The 20,327-nt window shown below is 36.6% G+C and overlaps 1 protein-coding gene and 1 long non-coding RNA gene across 2 annotated transcripts in view; both read right to left on the bottom strand.

Annotated features, from left to right (window-relative positions):
• The window catches only part of LOC130222016 (uncharacterized), a 28,403-nt gene extending 23,454 nt beyond the window's left edge, over window positions 1-4,949 (bottom strand). Inside the window, exons 1-2 of the long non-coding RNA XR_008836349.1 lie at window positions 4,857-4,949; window positions 20-115 (exon numbers count right to left, since the gene is read on the bottom strand). This is a non-coding gene — a long non-coding RNA (uncharacterized LOC130222016). The remainder of the gene's footprint in view (window positions 1-19; window positions 116-4,856) is intronic.
• The window catches only part of LOC130221901 (zinc finger protein 721-like), a 364,016-nt gene that overhangs the window by 318,527 nt on the left and 25,162 nt on the right, over window positions 1-20,327 (bottom strand). The gene's annotated exons all lie outside the window — the stretch shown is intronic.

Raw genomic sequence — 20,327 nt, forward strand, 5'->3', positions numbered from 1 at the left:
AATGTAAAACATAAAATACCTTTTGGCAGATGATGGTGTTTTCTCACTAAACTCTGGTGGTATATCCTTTTTTGACCAGTCACTCTTCAAAGACACACGTGATCCTGATCTCACACTGAAGACACAAACACACCAGAGGAATGAACTGCAGGAGAAACTTCAGTCTCCCTTACAAGAGTTTATCAGACAAATATGACTTTGTTTAGTTTATTTCAGAACAAATTAATACTTGGCTGAAGGTCTGTCTGATCAGGTCTGCTACACAGGAATCATGGGTAAACAGACGAGTGATGCATTACTTTCTCATTCTGCACGATTTCTGCTTCACTGAAAAACACATTTGCCTCTAAAACCTTGTTATGGAACAATTAAAAACCAGATTATAAAAATCATTTAGAAACCAAATGAGAAAATATAAAATACAAAACATTATTTGTATCAAAAGAATTTAATATAATTTCTAAGTCTGAGAGACAAAACATTGTATAATTCTGCAAAAATAAATGTATATAATCTAGTTTCAAATTAACAATAATCTACATATAACTGAAAAGTTATATTCTTTGGTATTTTATTATATCATTTCATTAGAAACTGTAACAACCCAGCTATGAGAGACATTAAACCTTTGTCTATTGGCTGAGCCAAAGTGATGCAAATGCTAGGGACAGGGTTTTTAACGACTCTGTCTTTATCTTCAGGTGATACCTCAGGCCAAAAAAAAAAACCCTTTGTTAATAAATTTGTGTGGTCAGTGACTTGGCAAGTTTATTTACCTACATACCTACTTCATTTCCATGCTTTGTTTAGCCATCTCCCCTCCTCCTAAGAACACATTATAGTAGGGCTGGGCGTTATTGCAAAAAATAAAAATAAATCTAGGTTTTTTTCATAAAGTTTGACTTATTCATGATTTCGATTTTTTAGGGGTTCAAGCGCGAAGCGCTGAAACCCTATAGTATTTGTTAAGATTTTTATTATTATTTTTCTGCTCTAGTTTTTATTGGCCAGACCAAACCGTAAGGCCTAGAGAGCTGAAACTTGGTCAGATGGTAGTAATCCAGTACACTACATCCTGGCCAAAGATCAGCCAAATCGGACCATAGGTGAACCAACATTTTAGACCTCCATTGTACACTGTTTGTCGTAGACTCAAAAACTTGACATTTTTTAAAATCCTTGGGTTAGCCAGAACAAAAGTGTAAGCCTGACTTTTTTGCTATGCACCGTTTTCCTGCTACATCGCGATTTGTCCAAAACCTACTTTTGCGAACTAGTCCTAGGTTTTTTGCCCAATCTGAACCAAACCAGCTCTGAAATATTCTCTGGACACTGAATATCAATAATTATTGAAAAAAAGTTGAAATTTTTATTCTTGCGCAAAACAGTACACAAAAATGTTTGATGCTGATTGAAGCTAAATGCTAATTGTAGCTTTAACTTTTGAACGGATTGAGATATCATCACCAAACTTGGAACACATATTTATAACGTCAACTTGAGGTAGCAGTGCAAAACCCGCTGGTTTTGGCCACATGGTGGCGCTATAAAGCTTAAAAAATAAATATTGCTCTAACCTTACAACCATAAGTCCAATCAGCTTGATATTTGGCATGCAGTGTCTTTGACCAAATTGTAATAACAGACTATAAGGATATTGGCATATCATAAAAAACATGGCCGCCTTTAGCTAATTAAAACTGAGCAGCCATTAAACTAGGTTAACGATGAGTGAACGGAACGAAACTCAGTGGGCTTGTTCGACTCATGGTCCTAGAGGTCTGTCAGAATTTTGAAAGAAATCGGCCACTAGGGGGCGTTTTTACGCAGTTTTAGTTGTTATGGGGTTGTGTATCATACAACCTTTTACACAACTACACAAAATACATATCATATGATAGGCCTGCTCATACCGAACAGATGCTCATACCGAACAGTTTGACACTAAAACCACTGCTGTCACTCAAACCGTTCATTAATAACTTATCAATATATGTAAAACCTACTTTTGCAAACTAGTCCCTGGTTTTTCGCTCAATTGCAACGAAACCAGTGTTGTTAGAATCTCTGGACTGAGTAGATCAATAATTATTTTTAAAAAGTTGAACTTTTCACTTCGGATAGCTGTAAGAGGCTCATTTACAAAAGGGGCGTGTCTACACAAACCTACATGACTGTAAACCAATAAGAAAAACTTAAAACATCACAGAAATTTCAGGGTTGTTTCAGGGTGTCTTGGAGGGGAGAGGTGTCCAACCTACAGCATCTAAACACTGGGGTACCTCAGGGCTCTGTTCTTGGGCCACTTCTCTTCTCTATCTACATGGCATCTTTAGGAACAGTCATCCAGAAACATAGATTTTCCTACCACTGTTATGCTGATGATACGCAGCTATACCTCTCTATTCACCCTGATGATCCCTCGGTTCCAGCTCGCATTTCAGCCTGCCTGTCAGACATTTCACACTGGATGAAAGATCATCATCTTCAGCTTAACCTCACGAAAACGGAAATGCTTGAAGTTTCTGCCAACCCGACTCTACACCATAACTTTTCAATCCAGATGGATGGAGCAACCATCACTGCATCCAAAATGGTAAAAAGCCTTGGAGTAACGATTGATGACCAACTAAACTTCTCTGACCACATTTCTAGAACTGCTCGATCATGCAGATTCGCACTCTACAACATCAGAAAGGTCCGACCCTTCCTATCTGAACATACTGCTCAACTCATTGTTCAAGCTCTTGTTCTCTCCAAACTGGACTATTGCAACTCTCTGCTAGCCGGGCTACCAGCTAATTCTATCAAACCTCTTCAGCTGCTTCAGAACGCAGCAGCACGAGTGGTCTTTGATGAACCCAAAAGAGCACATGTCACTCCGCTACTCACCCGTTTGCACTGGCTGCCAGTTGCTGCTCGCATCAAATTCAAAGCTCTGATGTTTGCTTATAAAGCGACCTCTGGCTTTGCTCCTTCGTATCTGCTCTCACTTCTGCAGATGTATGTGCCCTCCAGAAATTTGCATTCTGTGAATGAACGTCGCCTCGTTGTTCCATCCCGAAGAGGGAAGAAATCACTTTCCCGAACTCTCACATTCAATCTTCCCAGTTGGTGGAATGAACTGCCTAACTACATCAGAACAGCAGAGTCACTTGCTGTCTTCAAGAAGCGACTAAAAACTCAACTATTTAGTCTCCACTTTCCTTCCTAATCTGCAACTGCCTCTCTCTCTCTAACTGAACTCTTAACACTCTAATCATATATTTAATTGTCGAATAAATTACTTACAGACTTCCTAACTGCTAATTAACCTTACGCTGCTGAAATGCTTGAACCCCCGTAATTGCTGCTTGCAGCTATATATTTTTTTATTATTGTGTAACTAGTCAACTTAAAACATTACAACAACATGGCTGAAGTAATATTCTCTTTACAAGTAACTTGAAATACCATCTGGTTAAGGAACATTGTATTTTTAATGGCCATGCCTAACATAAATTGGTCAACAAGGTGTAAATAAATGTAAAACAAATTGCAGGAATACAGAGCTATTTTTTTTGTAAGTTTTGCTAAGCCTGAGAAAGATTGGCTGTCAGCTCTGCTTTGACTTTGTCTTCTTCTGATTGAATGACAGGTTGTAATGCTGCTGCTGTTTTCTTAAAAAGATATAGTGGAAGTAAAGGACTGAACACGGAAACTGTAAAACTTAATTTAACCCAATGCGTGAAGTTGTGGACGTATAGCAGGAGCAAATAAAAGCACCAGATGTGTGTCTAATATAAAATAATACATTTATTCTATTTTTCTTTTTTCCCCTTTTAAATACCGATCATTTGATGCACTTTGCGCCACTCGCTGCCTGACTGCCTGTCTGGGTTTAAACCAAACTAAGATCGGCGTGGTGTTTCACATGGCAGGTTTTTACGTCCTTCATACATGTTGAGAGATCAACTTGATAAGGGATTATGTCTTGACATTGCACACAGACATGACGTAGTAAAGGTCTGCGATGCATGCCCACAACTTCATGCATTGCGTAAAATTAGGCTGTCCAATCTTTGTGTTCAGTCCGATACTACCATGATTGAAACCCAGACAGGCAGTCAGACAGAGTAAAACAGGGAGTGGACCAAAGCGAATTGGTGCAATTATAATGCATCTAAGATTTTTATTAAAAAATTGTGAAACCTCGATTTAATAAAAAATTTTATTGTCTTGAAACATAAATTCGAATTTATCGAAAAAAAAAATTAAGAATTGCCCAGCCCTACATTATAAACAGGACATCTTTGTCTCAAATCAGACTTGTCATAAAACTTGCAGACTGCAGACCTCCAGTATGCTCTTGCAGACTCCTGGACTTGAAGACACTGTATGACTGCAGATTAACCAACAAGTCTCAGTAAAGAAATTCTTCTGCTTGTTTTGATTCTGCTGGACTGGGTTCTTTCTTCTCTTCATAACTCATTAATTAATTTTTTGCCAACAATTCCCTTCACTGAACTATACACTATAAGTTTGACATGCACATTTTTATTAAATTAAGTTGTGTCATATCTTTGTTTTATCTCTTCTATAAGTACAAGCTGAAACTGTTCTGTGGTCAGCTTTAATTCTGATGTTGTACAGAACTTTAAACACGACACATTTCATATATTCAGCTCTGGTAAATATAACACCAGATCAAGCTGTCTGTAATCTAGACTGATCTAAACACATTTCCTGAAGATGTAAACTGAAGCTTTGTTTTGAATCATTTGATCAGGAAATAGCAACACAAATAATTGCATTGTTGTTGGTATTTATTCTTCAGAGAAAGTTTTGAAATAATGGTGTAAAAACAGAGTCAATACCTGTCGTTCTTTGAGAGAGAGTCCTTTACTTGCTTCTCTGCCATACTGCAGCTAAAACACCAATGCAGACATTAGCAGAAATTTGAGGAATCAATCAGCCGCTGACCATCACCTGAAGATGACAATATACTGAGATTAAGAACATCACACTTTATAGCAATCAATGCTCAGTTCACAAACAAGCACTTTCTAAAACAGGGCCAATGATGAGGTATATCCAGTATAGTGTATTTATTAACATTAATGCAGTTAATGTAACCCCTGATACATTTCACATTTGATATATGAAGTTTGGTGAGTTACATTGAGGTTAAGCCAAAATTTATTTATATAGTTTGTACTAACAACAACTGCTGACTGAGTAAATGCAGTTTGTCTAAGGATCATCAGCATCCTGTTTAACTGGAAGGACTGGTTTAACTTTACTTTCAATGTCATTACTGTATATTTGGAGTTACATTTTTGTTCTGAATGGTCTAAAATGTTCAAGTCAGCCTGAAATAGAAGAGAACAAACACTTTCAAGAGATTAAAAAGTAAAGCTTTAGACAGTGTTTAAATTATCATGTTGTGACACCGTGTTTAATCAGTGTTTAAGGCTTTGAGCTTCTGGATTAGACAGACATTTAAATCACACTCACACATATACAATATCTTCATCATTTGCACAAATAAGCGTAATGGTAGAAGTATTAAACTTACATGCAGAAGTACAAACGTTCTTGAGCAGCAGAAACATAATCTGAGCTCTATGATTCTTTTGCTTCACTGAAACACACCTGTGTAATCTACAGGCATATCCTGACATTATTGGTTCCACCCAGTAGCACTGACATGAATATTCATGATATACTCCTGACTGTGGACTTTTCCTTGACACAACACACAAACTACATGGGTTGAAAATATTTGTGCAGTTTCTCAGAGCACAAGTTTGGGTAACGCTTTCTTTTACAACCCGCAAAGTACTGTCTAAGTACAGTGAAATAATGGTGTACTTTTCTGTATGTATAGTATAAAAAACGTATGTGTAGGTATAAAGGAACAAACTGTAATGCTTGGGTAAAATAAGGGGGAAACAACCAGATATGCAAAACGCAAAGCATGCATAAGTATATTGAATTTAGGTTGTACTTTTCTATAAATTGCAAAGAAACAAACCAAAATGTTTACGTAATAAGGGGAGAATAATAAGATATTCAAGACACAAAGTACTGTGCAAGTATATTGAATTTACAGTGTACTTTTCTTTAAGTATTGTTTACATATAAAGACAAAGGCGTAGGTTTGCACCTGACATTGGTGGGGATGAGTGAATACAATGCCCCCACACCTTCGCCAAGAATGAATATTGTTTTTTTTAATATTATAGAATTTGTATATTTATATATTGCTATTAATTATTTAACTGCCATTAAAAATATTATTAATTAATCCTCTCTTCATACAAGTTAAGTTAAATTAAATAGTCAGGCACGTAGCCAAGGGGGTTCAGGTGTTTTGAAAGACCAAAAGTTGGATTATTATTATTATGTTTGAATCTGTCTTATTATTCAAATGGCCAAATTCTCACTGAGGAAGGTTGAATGCACTGGCCAGTTTGTTATTTGCCAATAGGCTTCAGTTTTCAATTTAAATCAAGTTTTAACAGATTTCCCAAATAAAATTATGATAAAAAATGGTATTTTAAAAATAAGCATATTTTCATATTTGAAGAGTTTAGATGCAAAAACCTCTAAATGCCATTTAATATTTTCTTCTATTCAATTCAATTCAACTTTATTTGTATAGCTCTTTTACAATGTAGATTGTGTCAAAGCAGCTTCACATAAAAGGTCATAGTAAATTGGAACAGTGTAGTTCAGTTTGTAGTGTTTAAGTTCAGTTCAGTTTGGCTCAGTTCAGTGTGGTATAAAATCACTACTGAGAGTCCAAACACTGAAAAGCAAATCCAACGATGCGCAGAACTACAGATCCCGAACCATGCAAGCCAGTGGCGACATGGCTAAAAGTCTGGCTAAAAGTCTTGTGCAGAGCTGCAGTCTCAGTGGCGGATGCTGGAAGCTGGCCTCAGCGAAGACTCGTCTGTCCCTGGAGCGTCACAGGAATCAGTCTCATGTTCTCCTCTCCTCCATGACCACCACAGTAGCTGCTCAGGATACGGCCTGATCCAGGATATGGAAACCTTGGGATCATCTCATCGTTGGTCTTGGATCGAATCAGTGACTCTGCATAGTATGAGGGCCTCGGAAAGAGTATCCCCAGGTCAAAATGGAGAATAAAGTGAATAATTAGCGTAGCTGCAGTTCATAGTGTATATAAACAAGATGCAGAAACCTGTGTGGAAACCCACTAAGTGATGGACTGAGTGTATGCTTTACTAAACAGATATGTCTTTAATCTAGTTTTGAATTGGGAGAGTGTGTCTGAGCCTCGGACATTATCAGGAAGGCTATTCCAGAGTTTAGGAGCCATAAATAAGAAGGCTCGACCTCCTTAACTCAACTTTGCTATTATAGGTACTACCAGAAGCCCAGAGTTTTGAGATCTTAAAGAGTGAGTTGGATTGTAGCGAGACAGAAGATTGGTTAGATAAACAGGAGCTAGATTATTTAAAGCTTTATATGTAAGAAGCAATATTTTAAATTCAATACTAAACTTAACAGGCAGCCAGTGTAAGTAGGATAAAATTGGGGTGATGTGATCAAATTTTCTAGACCTGGTAAGAACTCTGGCAGCTGCATTTTGTACTAATTGAAGTTTGTTAATAGAGGATGCTGGGCAGCCAGCAAACAGTGCATTACAGTAGTCCAGCCTAGATGTCATAAAAGCATGGACTAGCTTTTCTGCAGCTGAGATGGATAGCATACTTCGTAACTTAGCAATATTTCTCAGATGAAAGAAAGCAGTTTTTTGTGACATGGGCTATATGATTTTTAAAAGTTAAATTGCTGTCTAATATGACACCCAGATCTTTTATAGTAGAGCTAACGCTAACTTTGTATCCCTGTAATTGTAGGTCGAGTTGTGAGATCTGCTGTGTACAGGATTTAGGCTCAATAAGTAATAATTCTGTTTTGTCGGAGTTTAAGAGAAGATAATTGTTGGTCATCCAGTCTTTAACATCTTTTATACACTCAGTTAGCTTGGACAGTTTAGACATTTCGTCAGGTTTAGTTGAAATATATAATCTGGATAGCAGTGAAAGCTGCTCCCATGTCTTCTAATAATGTCTCCCAGGGGTAGCATGTATATTGTAAACAGCAAAGGGCCTAAAACTGATCCTTGAGGCACCCCCTACTTTACTGAGCTGACTTGTGAGGGCTGTCCATTAATATTCACAAACTGGTAACGGTCAGCTAAGTATGACTTAAACCATTGTAGAGCCTGTCCCTGGACACCTGTAGACTTTAAGCGATTTATGAGGATACCATGGTCAATGGTGTCAAATGCCGCACTAAGGTCGAGTAGAACTAATAGCGAGATGCACCCTTGGTCAGCAGCCAAGAGTAAATCGTTGGTTATTTTCAGTAATGCAGTTTCTGTACTGTGATGAGCTCTGAAACCTGACTGAAACACTTCAAAAACATTGTTTGACTGCAGAAAGGAGCATAATTGAGCAGAAACAACTTTTTCTAGTATTTTAGACATAAATGGAAGATTTGAAATAGGCCTATAATTAGCTTAGTTGCTGGGGTCCAGTTGTGGTTTCTTAATAATAGGCTTAATAACAGCTAGCTTGTAAGGATTTGGAACATGGCCTAAAGATAAAGAAGAGTTGATAATGTTAAGAAGAGGTTCTCCTATAACAGGTAGCAATTCTTTCAGTAATTTAGTTGGAATTGAGTCCAACATACATGTTGCTGGTTTAGAACTATTTATAATTTTGTCTAGCTCTTCCTGTTCTATGATTTTAAAACACTGTAGGTTATTTAGATTCAGAGGCGTGTTTACTGGATCTTAAGTATAAGGCGGTGCAGAAAGTTGAATATCTCCTATTTTCTGTCTAAAGCCTTCTATTTTATCACTGAAAAAATTCATGAAGTCATCACTACTAATTTGCGGTGGAACGTTTTGTTCCAAAGATGACCGATTATTTGTTAATTTAGCAATGGTGTTAAATAAGAATCTAGGATTGTTATGATTATTTTCTATCAGTTTGCGGAGGTGCTCAGCCCTGGCAGATTTTAGAGCCCTCCTATGGTGGGACATACTGTCTTTGTACGCAGTTCTAAAAACTTCTAAAGTTTTTTTCCATTTATGTTCCAGGGCACGGGTTGCTGTTTTGAGAGCGAGAGTATGACTATTATACCATGGTGTGGTTTTATTCTCTCTAGCCTTTTTTAGTTTGATGGGTGCCACAGTATTTAGAGTGCTAGTAAAGATGTCATCCATACTGCTTGTTACTACATCAAGGTCATTTGCGTTTGCGGGTGCATTTCGAAGTAGAGAAAGATCAGGTAAGTTATTTATAAATTCATTTTTGGTGGATGGAACAATAGTTCTACTAGGGCGATATATCGGAGCCGATCTGCTAATTATAGGTAAACTCAACTTATATAGTAAGAGGTAGTGGTCTGTAATATCATCACTTTGTGGTATAATGTCTACATCAATGACCTCAATTCCATAAGACAGAATTAGATCTAGTGTATGCTTTAGGCGATGGGTTGGACCAATAACATTTTGCTTTATCCCTAGTGAAAGTAGTAAGTCCATAAATGCGAGCCCTAATGTGTCGTTAGCGTCATCTATGTGGATGTTAAAGTCTCCTACAATTAGTATTTTATCAGTTTTAACTAGTAAGTCAGAGATAAAATCAGAAAACTCTTTTAGAAAATTGACATAGGGTCCTGGGGGTCTATATATGGTGATTAGAGCGAGAGATAACGTAGGTTTTTGCATAGTGTTTGGAAGGACAACATTAAGCGCTAATACTTCAAAGGAGCTAAACGTAAGTCCGTTTCTCTGATTAACATTAAGAATATCACTAAAGATTGACGTGACTTCACCACCACGACCAGTTTGACGAGCCTCATGTTTATATAAGAATCCTGGAGGAGTTGCTTCATTTAAACTAATATAGTCATTTTGTTTCAGCCAGGTTTCAGTGAGACAGAGTGCATTAAGATTGTTATCTGTTATTATTTCATTTATGATAAGTGCTTTAGGTGCTAGTGACCTGATGTTTAGGAGACCAAGCTTTATGAAATTTGTATTTTCACTTTTTAGTGGTTCTTCTGGTTTAATTCTTAATAGATTATTTCTGGAGCACACAGTACGTTTGTTTCTTGATCTAATAATGCGAGGAACAGACACAGTCTCTATGTGGTTAGCTAGGTATGCATTACTGTTATTTATGTGGGACGAATAGGAGTCTGTATGGCTAAATTGTGAATTTTGTGAATTTTTACTTACTAGTCAGATAGAGCGAAGTATTCTGGAGATATTGTTTGACAGGAGTTCAGCTCCAGCTCGACTGGGGTGCAGCCCGTCAGCGCGGAAAAGCCTAGGACGCTCCCAGAAAAGATTCCAGTTATTGGCAAAGAGCAATTTCTGTTCTTCACACCATGTTAATAGCCATTCATTCAGAGCAAAAAGTCTACTGAACCTTTCATTTCCTCGGCGGTAGGTAGGAAGCGGTCCAGAAACGATGATCTGCGTGGCGGGCGAGGTGCGTCGAACCGTCTCGATCAGGCTCCTGAAGTCCTTCTTCAGGATCTCCGTCTGCCGGAGCCCGGTGTCGTTCGTCCCCACGTGGAGGACGACGGCACCGAGGCTCTCGGCAGCGCTCAGGATAGTAGGTATCTGTGCAGAAATATTCTTAACTCGGGCACCAGGGAGGCAGAAAGTGCGTACTTTGTTACCTTTGGAGGAAGCGGAGCGGACGTGGCGCACGATTGAGTCGCCAATGATGGCCACATCGCGACCCGTCTCGCGGAGAGGGGCGAAGCGGTTCTCCGTGGGGATCTCGAACACCGGAGGAGGAGACGTTCTGCCCCGGGACCTGGTAAGCACCTTACGCGGCTGCATCCAGGGGCCGTGGTAGCCGGGTGTCGGCGTGAACGACGCCTGAGTGAACCGCGTCCTCGGTGCGCTGGGCCTGGACAGAGAAGCACACGGGGTTGAGGAGGCAGGAGGATTGTCGTTGTATCGAACACTTACCTCAGACGAGCGAGTACGGGTTAAGAGCAGAGCCCTGATGCCCTCTCGCTTCGTCTCCAGCGAGCGAATCTGGGACTCCACTGCTTCCAGCTCCAGCGCCTCCATCGATGCTTCTCCAGCGGTGCTAGCAGGCTAAAGCTGGTGCTAGCAGGCTAAATCTACAAACACCAGGTGGATGCTTGGGAGACAGAACGTTTGAAAGTAGATTTGTTTGTATGAGTGTGTTAAGGGATTGTTCACCCCAAGTAGGAGAGATAAATATTTAGTGAATGAGAAGGTATTTTGTGATAAAAATGTAAATTGCGAATCTAAACTCCAAACAAACGCAGCGAAGCTACCGTCCGGTGACAGCGACAGTCTCAATTCTAAATGTTTATTGAGTTACATCTCTACAAGCTTGTTTTTTCTCACTCTGAACTATTTTACATGTATAAAAAAACACTCAAAAACCCCATGCATAACCCCCAACACACATCAACACTACCCCCCCCCCACCCCCCTTATCACAGCAAATACACCAAACAGGTCAACCTTTAAACTTTTCTTTTCCCCACCAAATTCTTTAGTCTTTCCCGTTCTCTTTTCAGTAATATTTTGGTGTGGCTTTCTTTAACGTACTGCTTAATTTTTTGTTTCAGGTAGTCATCTGACACACAGTCCTCTGTCCATACAGCCCGTCTAACTCCTTCCGACTTCATCAGCGATGCGTCACTCTGCAGGTTACTGAGGTCTGTAATGATTAGGTCATTCAACATGAATTGAAAAAACACTTGCTGTCTCGGTGTCATTCTGCCATCAGGATCCGCCTTCTCGGGCCAAAACGGTTTTAAAAGGCTGTCAAGCTCTTCTTCATCTCGCTTTTTTTTCAGCGCGTTGTCGTCCATTGAAGTTGCAGGCATCTCTTGGACTTCAGGCTCACTGTTCCTTTCCAGCCTGTCCCTTAGTTCCTGCAGCTGTTGGCCTTGGTCCGCAACCAGCGTTTTCAGAGAGGCCACCTCTGCCTTCAAGACAGCCATGTCTCCTTCCATTACTTTCTCTGCTGCCTCCTGCAGGACCCTGGTGTCCTGCTGTAAACTGGATATCTGGTCGATCGCGAAGGTTTCCAAGGATTTTAGTCTGGTTTCTATGGTTTCCTCGAGTGACAGGTCCAGGTCCACCTCCTCATCAGAGAACATCTTTAAGGTGTTCTGTTCGTCACGCGTTGATTAAAGCTGTAAATAAAAGAATGGGGATGGGCTTAATGAAGGTGATATACAAAGGAAAGGGGGATAAAGTAGATTTAAAAAATTATAGACCTATAACAATGCTCAATACTGATTTGAAGATTTTAGCAAAAGTTTTAGCTAACAGACTAAAGGAAGTGATGCCAAGCATAATCAAAACAAACCAAGCATATAGTATAAAAGGACGAGACATTGCTGACACAACTATGAGTATTAAAGACACAATAAGATATATAAATTATAAGAAGAAAGATGGTTTTTTAATTATTCTGGACTTCGAGAAAGCTTTTGATAGAGTCGAGCATGACTTTTTATTTAGAGTGCTAAAGAGTTTTGGTTTTGGGGAAAATTTTATAAAGTGGGTTCAGATTTTATATAGAGGAGCTATAACCAGGATAAAATGCAATGGTTTTTTAACGGACTGTTTTAAAATAACAAGATCAATCAGACAGGGTTGCCCGTTATCTGCACTTTTATATGCCTTAGTTGCAGAACCACTGGGATTAGCTGTGAAGCACGAGGAACGAATAAAAGGAATAGAGGTAGAGGGGGGAGGGAATAAAAAATTTCAATATGCTGATGATACCACATTAATACTACAAGATCTGGCAAGTGTAAAGCAAGCAATGGAAACGGTACAACATTTTTGCAAGGGTTCAGGAGCTAAAATAAACGAAGATAAAACAGTATATTTGAGATTTGGAGGAACTGAGGCTTTACCTGGACATTTTACGTTCAAGGAAATGGATGAAATAAAAAATTTAGGCATTGTAGTTGGGAGGGATGAAAATAAAGCAGAAGTAACCATGTGGGAGGAAATGTTAGGAGGGATTGAAAGAAGGCTGAGGTTTTGGAAGTTAATGTCCTTAACTTTGAAGGGGAGGGTTTTAATTTTGAATGTTTTAATGGTTTCTAAATTATGGAATATTTTATATGTGTCATCAATGCCACTGTGGATGGAAAAAAGGCTGAAAAAATGTTTTTTTAGATTTTTTATGGGAAGGGAAGCCTCCAAGAATAGCATACGCAACCTTGATTGGAGAAGTTGGCAAAGGGGGACTAGGTTTAATAGATGTGGAGCAAAGAAAAAACAGCTTAAGAGTGAAAATGGTAAAGAAATATTTGGATGAAGAAAATAAGGCAGCATGGAAAAGAACAATGGAATATTTTTTAAGTAAAAGTGGCAATTTTAATATGGGAGATAATATTTTATGGATGAGGATGAAAACATTCATGACAGAGGGTCTACCAGACTTTTATAAAGAATTGATTGGAGCATGGGGGAAATTTTTAACTTGTGTACATTTTAATATACAAGGACGCGAGAACATTTTAAATCAGCCTTTATTCTTAAACAGTGACATTCTTAATCAAGAGAAAGTGGTGTTTTTTAGGAAATGGTGGGAGGTGGGAATAACAAGAGTAAGGGATATTTTATATGAATTTAAGGAAGGATTTTTACCGGTGCAGTATGTTATTGATGTGATGGATGAAGCAAAGGAGGATTTTAACAGACAAGACTTAATAAAGGAATACGACATAATTAAAAATGCCATACCTGCAGAATGGTTAACAAGAATAGAAAATATGGAAGAAAATAAACAAAGTAAAGATGTGAATGTAAGACTTGGAGAGAAATGGTGGGATTTGAAAGATTGTACAGTGAAAATGATTTATGGGTTTTTTAGAGATGGGGTTTTTAAGAAACCTGGTGCAAATCAGTACTGGATACGACGTTTTAAAGATGTAAATGAAGACAATATATGGGCTAATATAAATGGCAAATTTGTACAATCAAAACTGGAGAATTTAGAATATTTTATCAGGAGTAAAGCAGTGTTTACAGATGTCATTTTAAACAAAATAGGGATGGAGGAAAGTCTCACATGTAAAGTATGTCAAGATGCAGATGAAGGATTTTTACACTTGTTTTTATATTGTAATGAGTTAAAAGATTTTAATGAGAAATGCAAAAGCATGATTTTAACTTTGAAAGGAGAAAGAGACGACAATCTTGAGTGGGAAAAGGTGTTACTGTTGGGGCTGAACAAAGAATGTGAAAATAAAAAACTCATAAATTTACTTGTGATTTTAATGAAAAGTGCAATATGGGAGAGAAGAGTTGTAGCAAAAAAGGAAAAAGTTTTATTAAATGTGTGGAATGTGTTTAAGAGGAAGGTGGAGAAATATTTTGAATGTCTATTTTATTATTTTAAGTTAGAGGAAATGCAGGAGGCTTTTTATGATGTTTTTACTCAAGAAGTCACAAAGATTTTAAATGACACAGGAATAAAAATGTCTTTTTAAAATGTGATTTTACCTTTTAAGGAATACTACTTGCAACATTTTATGTGAAAAAAAATACATTGTTGTGAAGCTATGATGTAAAATAGACCTTTTTAATGTTTTGTCTTAAGTGTTATCTGTATAAATAAGTGAATTGTATAAATTTTGAACAGTGTAATAAAAGAAAAAAAAAAAAATGGCAATGCCTGATCTCATCTGAACTCGGAAGCAAAGCAGGGTTGGGCCTGGTTAGTACTTGGATGGGAGACCGCCTGGGAATACCAGGTGCTGTAAGTTTTTTGAATTCCTTCATTTGGCAAAAAAAATTTATAAATACATTTTTTTTTTTTTTAAAAGAGGTAAACTATTGAGGGGCCAAGGGCATTGTTTCTGTCGGTGCTGTTTCAAGGCAAGCTGAGCGGCGCTCGGCTCCTGGTGCTGCGCCTATTTTTAAATAGCCAACTCTTGACTGCTGCTCTCGCTTACGGCCATACCACCCTGGCAATGCTAGAGGGAGCTAGAGTGAAACAGGAAGTGTGAGGCTGCAGACGGGAGAGAAAGGCTCTCCCTTTGTTTTGTTTTATTTTGAGTTTATTTAATAGTTTTTCTTTGGTGATAGTGGGCATTTTTTGATTTTTTTTGTTTTTAAACCACCTGACAGCAGCACGTGTGCTTGCTGGAAGGTGGTTAGCACTTTTTTTTGAGAGAAAATGGACTCACAAATTAACAGCACAGATTTGTTTGAAGAAGCACGAGGGGAAAACATCACAGGATGGACTGGAGAAACACAAAAAGAAAACAGCACTGGATTAGGAGGGGAAAGACAACTGGAAAACAACGTTGGACGGGAAGGAGAAAGAAACATGGCAAACAAAGAACGACAAGAAAACCAACAACAGGAGAGGCAACAAGAAAGAAGTGGAAAAAGATACATGAAGGAAGCAACGGTGATTCTAAATGTGGACAAAGTTAAAGAGGTGAGAGTTTTGGAAATAATTAATGCAGTAACTGAAAAGTGTGGACTTGGAAAAATTCTTGCAATCAGGCCAAGACAGGACAAAGAATATGAACTAACTTTAGAAAAAGAAGAAACATACGATAAACTGATGGATGGACTAATTATAAAAGGAGAAACATGTGAAGTGAAAATGTTACAAAATAGAGACTATGTGGTTTCCTTCATGCATTTGCCCGCTTACCTGGATGATCAATTAATTTTAGATAAATTAGAAGGCTGGGGAGTATTTCCCATAACAAAAATTAAAAGAAGGCTTTATCCGGGCACAGAAATAGAAGATGGAACACGTTTTATCAAAGTGAGATTCCCCAGAGAAGTGATATCTCTACCTTACCCACAAGGCTGGAAACGGCAGAAGGTCAGCAATATTTTAGGGTGATGCACAGCCACCAGGTTAAGACTTGTAGGCTGTGCATGAGCCCGGACCATATGGTCAAAGATTGCCCAGACTTTAAATGCTATAAATGTGAGGAAAGGGGACATTTTGCCCGAGACTGCGATGCCATTAAGTGCCCGGACTGCCAGAATTATATAAATAAGTGTGAATGTTGGATGGAGGAAGAGGAGGAGGAGGATAAGATCCAGGTGAGTGGACAAATGCATGAAGGAAACAGTGAAAGGGAAAGTTATGAAGAGGAACAAACAACAGCACAAACAATACAAACTACAACAGAAGAAATAACATTGGATGAGGAGAAAACAAACAAAGAAAAGGAAACAGAAACAGACAGTCAACAAATAGAGCACGAAGAAGAGGTAACATGGACACCAATGGACATAACGTCTAGCTTCAAAAACGTTTTGGATGTAATCGAAAAAGAGGATCTTAAAGAACAAAACAAGGGAGCAGACAGAGAGACCGGAAAACATGAAGAGGAAGTAGAAAAAGAGAAAATTGAGAAAAGACAAACAAGACGATCGGCAAAAGCTTTATCAAAAATAGAAACTGCTAGAAAAAAAGGTTTGAAAAAAGGACAACTGAAAAGCCACAACAGATATGATTCTTTGAGAGGTTTGGGAGAAGAAGAGGACTGAGATGACGGTTTTTATTTCCTTTTTCCTTCTTTTAATGGTTTTAAATTGTGTGTCTTTTAATGCAAGAGGTTTAATGGACTTAAGAAAATTCCAAAATGTAAAAGAAAAGTGTAAAAGAGAAGAAATAATTATTTTACAAGAAACAAATTGGAAAAATGAGGTGATGGACGTATATAAAAAAGAATGGGATGGGGACTTTTATTATAGTAATGGAGATGGGAAAGCTGGGAGAGGAGTAGCAATTTTAATAAGAAAGAATGCACTACAAATGAGTAAAGTAATATATAAAGACAAACAAGGAAAATGTATGATTTTAAAAATAAAATATGAAGGGAAAGATATCATTTTAGTTAATGTGCATGCACCCAATGAAGAGAGTGAAAAGAAAAGCTTCTTTAACATATTGAGAAGGTTTTTAAACGACTATAAACAAATTATAGTATGTGGGGATTTTAACACTGTTTTTAGCAGACAGGACATAACAGAAGGTATGGTTTTTAAATCAGACACAGGAAGAAAAGAACTAAAATCACTAATGGAGGAAAAAGGAATGATAGACATTTGGAGAGAGAGAAACGGGAAGAAAAAGGAGTTTTCTAGAAGACAAATAGTAGGGAATTTTGTAACTCAATCGAGAATAGACTATGTGTTATGCACAAGAAATATAGAAATTTATATAGAAAAAATAAAGTATGATGAAACTGTTTTAAGTGATCATAAATTTTTATTGTTTAATTTTAATACAGAAGAAATACAAAGAGGCCCAGGGGTGTGGACATTAAATAGTGACATTTTAAAAAATGAAGACTATGTTAAAAAAATAAAAGGAATAATAGAAAAGGAAAAAGGAAACCAAATATATAATGAAGACAAAAGACTATGGTGGGAAAATGTCAAATATCTGATTAAAAAAACTACAATACAATTTTGTAGAATAATACAAAAGAATAAAAGACACCAAGAAAAAACAATAAAAGAAATCTTAGAAAAAGAACTAGAAAAAAATGAAAAAGACGTACAAAAAATAAAAGAAATGGAGGAAAAACTGAAAGAAATTGAGGAAAAGAAATATGAAGGAGCTAGACTAAGAAGCAAAGCAAAATATGTAGTAGAGGGAGAAAAGTGCACAAAATTCTTCTTTGATTTAGAAAGACAAAAAGGAAAAGCAGAAACAATAAAGATAATACAAGGAGCAAAAGGAGAAAGCATAGAAGAAAATGAAGACATTTTAAAAGAAATAAAAACATACTATGAGGAGTTATTTAAAACACAGGGAGTTGATGAATTACAAATGGAAAATTTATTAAAACAGATAAAAACAAAAATAGATGAAGAGGATAAAAGAGAATGTGACCAAGAAATAAGAGAAGAAGAAATAAGAAAAGCAATAGAAAGCTTGAACAAAAGGAAAAGTCCAGGAATAGACGGGTTAAATAGTGAATTTTACGTATGTTTTAAAGAAATTTTAATACCAATTTTAACTGAAATTTTTAAAGAAATACTGCAAAAAGAAGAATTAAATGAAAGAATGGGAATGGGATTAATGAAATTAATACACAAAAAAGGAGAAAAGACATTGTTAAAAAATGACAGACCAATCACAATGTTAAACACAGATTTGAAGATTTTAACTAAAATTTTATCAAATCGATTAAAAGAAGTGATGCCAAAAATAATTCAAACAACACAGGCCTACGCGATAAAAGGAAGAGACATAGCGGATATAACAATGAGCATAAAAGACATCATAGAATATATGAAGGACAAAAAAGAGGAAGGATATATCATAAGTTTGGATTTTGAAAAAGCTTTTGACAGAGTTGAACACCAGTTTTTATTTGAAGCACTTAAAAGTTTGGTTTTGGAGAAGTTTTTAGAAAATGGATCAGGATTTTATATAAGGGTATTTTAACACAAATTAAATGTAATGGCTTTTTAACAGAATGTTTTAAAATAACAAGATCGATAAGGCAAGGATGTCCTCTGTCAGCACTCTTATATTCACTTGTGGCAGAATCCCTGGGCCTAGCTATCAGTGAAGAAGAAAAAATAAAAGGAATGGAAATTGAAGAAAATAAAGTAAATAAAATGTTTCAATATGCAGATGACACTACATTAATAGTAAAAGGAAAAGAGAGTGTGAAAGAAGCAATGAAAATAGTACAACAATTTTGTAAAGGATCGGGAAGTAAAGTAAATGAAGACAAAACGGTTTATATGAAGTTTGGAAAGGAGACAGATTTAGCAGATTGCACCAATTTTAAAGAAGTAGAAGAAATAAAGATTTTAGGGGTTTTAATGGGGAAAGATGCCAGAACAGCTAGAGATAAGATGTGGGAGGGTTTTTTAACAGATATAGAAAGGAGGTTAAATTACTGGAAACTAAGAACACTGACATTAAAAGGAAAAGTTTTGATTATAAATGTTTTAATGGAGTCTAAATTGTGGCATGTTTTATATGTTTTAGAAATGCCAATGTGGATAGAAAAGAGGTTGAAAAAATGTTTTACTGATTTTTTATGGGGAGGTAAGCCACCAAGGATTGCTTTTAATACAGTTGTAGGGGAAACAGACAAGGGTGGGTTGGGTTTAATAGATGTAGAACAAAGGAAAAATAGTTTAAGAGTGAAAAGAATAAAGAAGTATCTAGAAAAAGAAAACAAAGCAGAGTGGAAAAAAACAATGAAATATTTTTTAAACAAATGTGGTCATTTTAACATGGGAGATGGGATTTTATGGATGAAAACAAAAGCTTGGATGACAGAAAACTTACCTGAATTTTATAGAGAAATTTTAAGTGCATGGGGGAACTTTTTAACTATAGTGCAATATAATCCACATGGAAGGGAAAACATTTTAAACCAACCTCTTTTCTTGAACAACAACATTTTTAGTCAAGGGAAGGTTTTATTTTTTAAGAAATGGATAGAAGTTGGCATTTTAAAAGTAAGGGACATTTTATATGAATTTAAAGAAGGATTTTTAACTGAACAATATGTTATAGACACAATGGAGGAGGCGAAAGAGGAATACAACAGAAGGGAAATTGAGAAAAATCTTGACAAAATTAAACAGGCAATTCCGAAAGAATGGATACGAAGCATAGACAATTTTGAAAAAGAAAAAGAAACAAATGAAGTGTATGTGAAAATAGGAGAAAAAACACACGATTTTAAAGAATGTACTGTGAGAAATATTTATTGTTTTTTTAGAGAGAAAGTTTTTAAAGAACCAACAGCAAACAAATACTGGATGGAAAAATACAATGTAAAAGCAAATGAAATATGGGGAAACATGAAAGGAAGGTATGTAGAAACAAAAGTCGAATGTCTAGAATTTTTAATAAGACACAAAGCAATCTTTTCAGATGTCATTTTAAACAAGATAGGGATGGAACAAAGTGCAATATGTAAAGTATGTCAAAAAGAAGAAGAGGGTTTTTTACACATGTTTTTATATTGTCAAGAATTGGAAAGTTTCTTAAAAGATTGTAAAGTTTTAAATAAAGGACTACTTGGAGACTGGGATGAAAATGAAACAGAATGGAACAGAGTATTGATGTTGGGATGGAATAAGAAAAATGAAAATAAGAAAATTGTCAACCTGTGTATCATGCTGATGAAGAATGCAATGTGGGAAAGAAGAATTGTGGCAAAAAAAGAGAAAATTGTGATGAATGTATGGGCAATTTTAAGGAGGAAAACGGAAGGATACAACTGTACAAACTGTATATATATTATAAAAA

The sequence above is a fragment of the Danio aesculapii genome, chromosome 4 (assembly GCF_903798145.1).
Source record: "Danio aesculapii chromosome 4, fDanAes4.1, whole genome shotgun sequence".
NCBI classification, from domain to species: Eukaryota; Metazoa; Chordata; class Actinopteri; order Cypriniformes; family Danionidae; genus Danio; species Danio aesculapii.